At 51.9% G+C, this 7,374-nt stretch overlaps 1 long non-coding RNA gene across 1 annotated transcript; it reads left to right on the top strand.

The window, feature by feature from the left end:
• Positions 1–3,433: 3,433 nt before the first annotated feature.
• Positions 3,434–6,688, top strand: LOC119718409 (uncharacterized). The gene is made up of 2 exons (XR_005269446.2): positions 3,434–3,704; positions 5,217–6,688. It is a non-coding gene; the product is annotated as an uncharacterized lncRNA (long non-coding RNA).
• Positions 6,689–7,374: the final 686 nt, after the last annotated feature.

Consider the following 7,374-nt stretch of genomic DNA (forward strand, 5'->3'; position numbering starts at 1 on the left):
GGAAATTGAGCATGTCACCCCGGCGCATCACCCTCTTCTCAGCACCTCCCAGCGAGGCAGCGCTGCTCGCACACGTCCGTGCAACATCTGGAGAGAGGATGAGGAGGGGTGGGGTGCTGTGATCCAGCCTGGAGATTTTCTGAGGCAAAAAAAAGATGTTTATTCTGCCTTCTACACCCTGGAGCACAGCCTCGGATGTCCACGAGGCTCGGTGCTGGCCGTGGCACCGCAGCGAGCTGCAGGAGCCACCAGCAGCCTTGCTCTCGGAGCTGCCTATGGAAAGCTGCAGCCTTCTCTGCACGTGAAATTCCCAAGGACAAGGAGAAGCTGGCAGACAACATGGAGGATTAGGTAGTTCCCCAAGGAACACGAGAAACACTGCAGGAGATTGTATCGCTGCCCATTTCGGTGGGGCGATTAGGCAGTAGTTGATGCTGGGAGAACGATTTCTGCTAGCAGGACATTTTGCAGATATTAGCCCTGCTATTAGCCGTGGGAAGCCAGTTTCCCTGGATGAACCAAGGGCAGGCTCCTTGAGCCTGCAACCTCCTTACCCCCAAACCCAGCCCCTCCGTGGCCAGCACTCCTCCTCAGGGAGGCTCTCTCCTCACTGTCCCCAAAAAGGCCGGTGGCTGATGCCCTCTGGATCACGATGTTTGCTGCTCTGCAGCACGCTGCTGCCAGCTGCTTCAGGGAAACCCAGCTCTGCTGCTGCTCCAGCTTCATCCCCAGCTTAGGTGCTGGTTTCCATCATTTCAGCCATTACCAAACTACAGGATATTTCTTTTCTCCCTCGTTTACGCTGAATGTTTATTTAATACGCTGGCCAGCTTCAATTAGGTCTGTGATTACTCACAGGTGACAGCTCCGGCATGACAATGTTTACTCCCAAACTGTATCCCCGGTTTGTAGCTTGTGATATATTTAAGGAGAAGTTACAAAACCATTAATTGTGAACTATCTCTACCCATGGGAGTAAAGTTTCTTTTTAAACCCAAGTGGCTATCAACTGGGTAAAAATGTACTAGGGTTACCAACTCCTCTAACCTAGAGATTGAGTTTCCCCCAGGAAAGACTTGTTTGGTTGAGTTCTCCAGGCCTCTTTGCTTTTTCACTGATTTCTGGAACTCCCTTTCCTTGGCCCAGAGCTACAGCCCTTGAAAAGACAGAGGAGAGGTGGCTCCTCAGCAGCAGGACGGCTCTCCCCATCCCACCACCCAAGGCGGGCTGGACCAGCTGGACCAAGGGTCCCAAGGAGAGCATCCTGCCCTTCTCAGAGTCCCCTGTAGTGGACACAGCTTGGAAAAGGCTTGTCCAGCTCCTGCCCAGGACACAGCCTGGCCCTGGGGGAAGCCTCCAGTCCATGAGCTGGGTCTTGCTGCCACCCAGGAGGGAGCATTGAAAGTGAAGGTTTAGGAGGGAGAGGAAACTTCCTGGTTTAATTCACTGAACTCTTTTGTTTCAGCCACATTTAATATCCCAGAAATTACGAGGCGCGGGGACCCGGGTGAGCTGAAGGAGAAGGCGTGATCTGTGAGGCCAATTAAGAGGCCGGTGGCACATAGTGAAACGGGAGCCCCTCGGGGGAGGCCAAGGTTACATAAATAAGCGTGCGAAGGAGCTGCACTGAATCTGCAGACACTCAGCCACTGGTGATGCCCCTCCGAGTCCGGGAAAATTAAATATAAATAATAAATGTTTAACCACACAGCAAATAAATACAATGAGGCACCTTTAAAAATTATACTAATAAACAGCGAGCTGCTGTCCTGCTGCCCAGGGTGGCTGAGCATCCTCCGCCTATGAGAGACAAAGAGCACAATGGAGGAGGGTGTCTGGGGGGGGGGCTCTGCTCAGCCAGGTTGTTTTCACCCCTGTTCCACCATCCTAGCAATGAGCCCCAGGACAACATGGAACAAAACACCCAGGGAGGCTGGAAATGGTACAAAGTTCATGAAAGGGATGCCGGGTCCTCCTGGGCTTGGCTGGACCCATCTCACCTCTGTCCTCAAGGTCCCAGCAGGTTTCTTCTGGGCACCTGGGAGCAGGGTCAGGGCTCTCATCCGGGAGGAGAAGCTCAAAAACCTCCTTGTGACAATACAAATGGCCAAGGCGAGCCACCAAGTCCCCAGAATTGCTCTGTGCCAGCACTCACTTTACAATAAGAGCTCTGCCTCTTACCTTTCCTGTTTTACTGCTTCCTGGGAAGACGGAGGAAATAAATGAAATGGAGATATAAAACATAAAGGGGTCATTTATAGTTAAGCACATTAAGAAGGGAACAAGAGAATAAAGCGGCGAGAATGGCTCAGCTGGGGGCCGGGAGGGACTCGTTTCCTTGCACTGGCACAGCCCTTACCAGGTCGCTTGGACCTGTTGTGCCCTGCTGCAGTGCTCAGTGCTGGGCTGAGCACCATGAGCACGCCCCAGGGTGCTGCCTGTAAGCCCCTAGCTGTCCCTAAACCCCGGCTGCTCCCGCTTCTGCTGGGGGTTATGGTTTGTAGGTGGCTTTTGTAGATGGCCAGAGCGAGCAGACCACAGCATCAGGGCAGGGAGCATCTTGACCCTTCTCACAGCACAGGCTCTGCGTAGCGATATAGCGAGGGGTTCGTCAGTCTCACCACACTGCTAATTAAATGCCTATCAAGTCCCTTCCCTATGATGTAATTTCATTTCTCCCCCAAATTCTGCAGGGAAGGAACAGGACAAAAGGCCTTCCTTGCTGTGATTATACATTCCCGGGCAGTTTAATTATATTCTTCAGCTTCTTAAACACCGGCACAATCAGCCCATGGAGAGCTGCCGTCCCACCACACTTACCAGCTGCTTTTCCTCCCAGCACATGGGATTTGGCTCCACATTTTCTGAAGCTCATTGGGGCCAAGCTGCCCATGGGGCTCAGCTTGGCTTGTGCCAGAGCTGGATTTGTCCCTGAGGTTTGGTCAGTGTTGTGGCAGGTGATGCTGGTGGTGGATTTTCTTCAGACCCGTGGTCTGGGACCACCTCCAGCTCCTGATGAGCCCTCGTGGCTTCACAGAGACCCACATCTCACCCAGATCAATCAGCTTCAGATGCTCAAGTACCAGCAGCTGCCCACTGTTCTTAGCAAAACTCAGGGCCAGGACATGCCACCGTGCACAGAAACACCCAATTCTGGGGACAAATACAGCACCCAGAGCTCACTGCAGGTTTTGACACAGATACAAACATTCTCCAGCCTTTACATCTTTTCTCCATTTTAACTCATGGCTTCATTAGGCTAATTTGTTTCCAGGTTGGAGGATGAATAATGAGCCCCAGCCTGTGGGTGCATAATTAAGTTTTGATAGCGAATGTTTTTATCTAACCTTGTGTTCATTTTTATCCTCAGCACCTGAATTACATAGTAGAGACTTAGGGCTAAAGTTTTGCCTTCACGTTAGCCCAGTACACACCTGCACGAGATGCAGGGATGCTCCCAGGAGCAGGACAGCACCCAGGGGTGACACCGAGGAGAGAAGTGACACCAGGGGGTGGCCGCCTCATTCAGGTCTAGTCATGAGGGTAACATTAAGGGAAAGAGAAATTATTAACAACAAAATGAATGCCCCTGTCATGGTGGGTATAAACCCCCTACATGGTTCCCAGACCGTGTGGGGTCTGCCCACCAACAAGTCCCAGCGGGGTGGCACATCCCAGTGGCAAAGGTCACCCAGAGCATCGCGGTGAGTCCCACGGTCCTGCCACATTTGCTGGTGCAGTACCCAAACTTTGTTTTTTTTTGGTCCCCTCTGATATAACCAGCTTTGCTTCTATGATTGTGACACATTCCTACAAATCCTTCAGGCTGTCCCATGTTGCCTCATGCCCCATGGGTGCTCCTTTGGTATTACCAGACCATCAAGGTCTCCATGTGGGTCCCCCTGCTCGTCAGCATTCTCCCTCAGCCTTCCCCTTGCTGTTCTTTCCAACTCTGCAGGGTTTCTGCCAGGCTTTTCCGCTGATCTTTTTGGCCTCTCGCTGCTCCTACCATTGTCACGAGGGTTTTTCCTTAATTCCCTTCTACCGGGGTGGGTTTAGGGCTAAGAAACCAGAGCAAACGCCGATGGCCTGGAGGGAGCCCCATGGGCCGAGGTTGGGAGCGATGCTGGGGCGCAGCGCCGAGGAGCAGGAGTGGGCTGGGCAGGGGCAGGGGCAGGTAGTTAGTGCAGATGTTAATGGCACCATTGTTTATACGGAGGGATCGGAAGGGGTCTCCTGGGTCAGCTGGGGCATTGCCCTTCAGTAACTCAGTCCCTGCTCAAACTGTCCCGAGGGTATTTTTAGTCGATTCATGAAGCCTTTTAGGAATTCGGCCCGGCGACCTCCTTCAGCAAACGATTCTTTTGCCTAATTGCCTTCACTTTCTGCATGCCCTGTTTTAATGCTGCCTTTAAAGTTTCAGGCTTTGTCTTCCTCTGGCACTGGCATCCACAGCTCAGTTTTAGTAGCTGTTTTCCCTATTCCTACTTTTTTATCAGCGCATGGAGGGACCCCACCAGGAGATGTCTGTGCATGGGCTGGGAAAGGGGGCCAGGCGGGGAGGTGACCCCGAGGCACAGCATCCCCTTTCCCCAAATAAACGCCCAGCAGCAGAGCTGGGGACAGAGCTGCAGGTTACCCCTCAGCATTCCCACCACGCTGAGCAGCTGTTTGGAGGGTCCCTGTTTTCCTTGAAGTCTTCAGCTTTAACTACTATTGAAATAGTGGCAGACGGTGAAGAAAGAGAATTAAGCTGTGATTGTTGTTACCAATTTTTTCTCAATCATTAGTTTTCTTCTATTAAAATCCACTGCTCTGTGCTGTGTCATCACCGCTTTATTATTTGCAACTGAGCCAATTTTGAGCACGTAGCAAGGAATTTTTTTTAGAGACAAGGTAGTGGGAAAGGCAACAAAGACAGGAGTCAAGGGGCAGCTACCAGCACGTGTGCCCCAGTTGAAGAGGCTGCTGTGCCTGCTCTCGCCCTCTCTGCCCTGTCCCTGTCCCTACAGACCTGCCTGCTGCTGGCTCGTGTGGTTGAATTAACCAGGAGGTTAAACACGAAGCTTTTGGTAACCAGACTTGATCCCTTGGGTGTGTGTTATGGTTACAAGGAGGTAACATCCAGCGTGGGGTAGCACAGGGCAGGAGCACTATGCTAGCATTGGCCTCTCATCAACCTGCTCTGCACCCCTTTTCCTTTCCATCTTCTCCAGTTTGGGCAAAAGAAGAAGGTGGGAGATAGCTCACATCTCCCTGTTCTGTGTGACGTTATTCAGCTGCAAACTTAGCAGACGATTTACCCTGGGAATGTCTTTGTGTGTGCAACTTCTGTGTGAAGAGACAAGGAAGGGACAATCCTGGAGCCAGGGACCTGAGCTGAAGAACCTCCACGAATCCCTGGGATCATCCAGGCAGAATTTATTTAAAGAAACTGCAGAAGCACAAGCTTTAGAAGACAATTTCTTTTTCCCAGGAATGCTATATTTTAGAGAAAAAAAAAATAACTGTAAAATGAAGATGGCCTGATTTGATGAAGTCAGCAGAGCTGTAGGCAGGACGAAGACCATGCTCTCCACAGCAGTCTCCAATTCATCACCAGAGCCAGCTGGTAAATATTTGCTTCTTCTAGTGATCAGCTGAAAGGTTCCCCCATTCCCACAATACTATTATCTTTGCAAATTACTTTTATTCTACTGAAAAGCAAAAAGCTAAATCCAGACTGTTTTTAATTGAAAACAAAGAGAAGAAAAGGAAAAAGGCTTTAAAAATAATAAAGCCATGGGCTGTACTTTAAATAAGTACTTTCTAATTTACCCCTATGTAGTTTCATACTTAAAAAACTCTGATAACAGGGTATTTCTGTGTAATGCTATCTATCCTCTGCTGGGCAAATTGATCCTATCAGAGCCAAGTGGATTCTCAGGGCAGAGGTGAGCAGCTCTTAGCTTTTCTTCCTTCTCCAGCAGAAACTGGAAGCTCCACCATGCCCCACAATACAGCCATGATTTGGGGTGTTTGCACAGGACTGGGCATCCATCGCAAACTGGGGGTGCATGGACAGAGCTAAGCGGGGCATTGGGATCACATCACTCTGGCCTTTGCTCTGGGTGACTGAGGCACACAAGGACAAGCAAGTAGCTGTGTTCTTGGCAGGTCCCAGAGGACTGACATTTGGGGAAAACAACCAGGCTGAGCGTGGTGCAGTACTGGAAAGGTTCTCAGAGAGGTCCCGGTTCCCCCATCCTCTGGGGATGCTCAGCTCGATGCACAAAGCCCGGCTTGCCGCTGAACTTGGCCTCTCCAGGAGCAGAGGTTTGATCAGAGCCCTCTGCACATGCCTGCCAGCCCCTGGCTCTGCAATGCTTGGGGCCCTTTGTCCCAGCACAGCTCCGTGGGGGCCAGCAGCGGGCCACTTTCAGACCCGGGGGACCCCAAAACCTTTGGTGCTGGCTGCCACCAGGAGAGCTCTGCCCCCAGCAGTCACTAATGCCCGCTTCTCAGAGCACTTCGAGTTTTCCTTGAGGAGGAAGGCAGTGTTCAAAGCCTTTCCAAATTATACAGAGGCCTTTGTTATTTCAAGAGACTTTCACTCCCCCCTTCTCCGTTTGACTTTGTTACCTGATGCTCGAGGAATGCATTTTCCCCTCTATTAAATGTTTTAACCGTGTACGAGTTCCATCTTAATGTTAGCATCTTTAATAGTAGAATATTACCATATTAATTGCTATTGTGAACCAGAAGATACTTATATCATCCCGGCTTTCATTACCGTCATGGAGGGATTTTTCCTACTGAGTCAAAAGTGACCACTTTCCTTAATCCCCTGTTGAAAAGCCCCGCGGTTCCTCCTGACGAGCCTCGGACGAGGGGTGGGCAGCCTTTTCCCAGGGCCCAACTTGGAATCCCAGGCATTAATTTCCCAGGGACCTTTCCCCAACCTGCTGCGGGTTTCCCGGCAGGCGGGTGGTGGGGCAGTGCGTTTTTTAGCAATTAAGAGGCAGCCGCCCCCCAACACCCCTCCCCCTTGGGCCTCCCCTGCCCGTGGCGGGGAAGGGAGGACAAGGGGGAATTAGCCGGGAGAACAATAGGGATTCAATAAAGCCCGGATCAGGTTTCAGCCCTTTGTCGCCGGGACTCGTGCCGGGGGTTAATGGGGCAGAAGGAGATGGGAGCGGGGCGGCACAAGGCGGGGACACAAAGGCGCACGAGCTCCGAGGGGACAGATGGGGACACGGGGCGGAAATTTGGGGAGGGGGCACCGGGAGGTGCCGAGGGATGGATAGGGCGGGGGGGTGCGTGTCGAGCTCTGCGGGGTCCCCCCCGTTTCCCGTCAGCTCCCCTCCATCCCAGTCCCCCCCCTTCTTCATCGGG

The sequence above is a fragment of the Anas platyrhynchos genome, chromosome 15 (genome assembly GCF_047663525.1).
Source record: "Anas platyrhynchos isolate ZD024472 breed Pekin duck chromosome 15, IASCAAS_PekinDuck_T2T, whole genome shotgun sequence".
NCBI classification, from domain to species: Eukaryota; Metazoa; Chordata; class Aves; order Anseriformes; family Anatidae; genus Anas; species Anas platyrhynchos.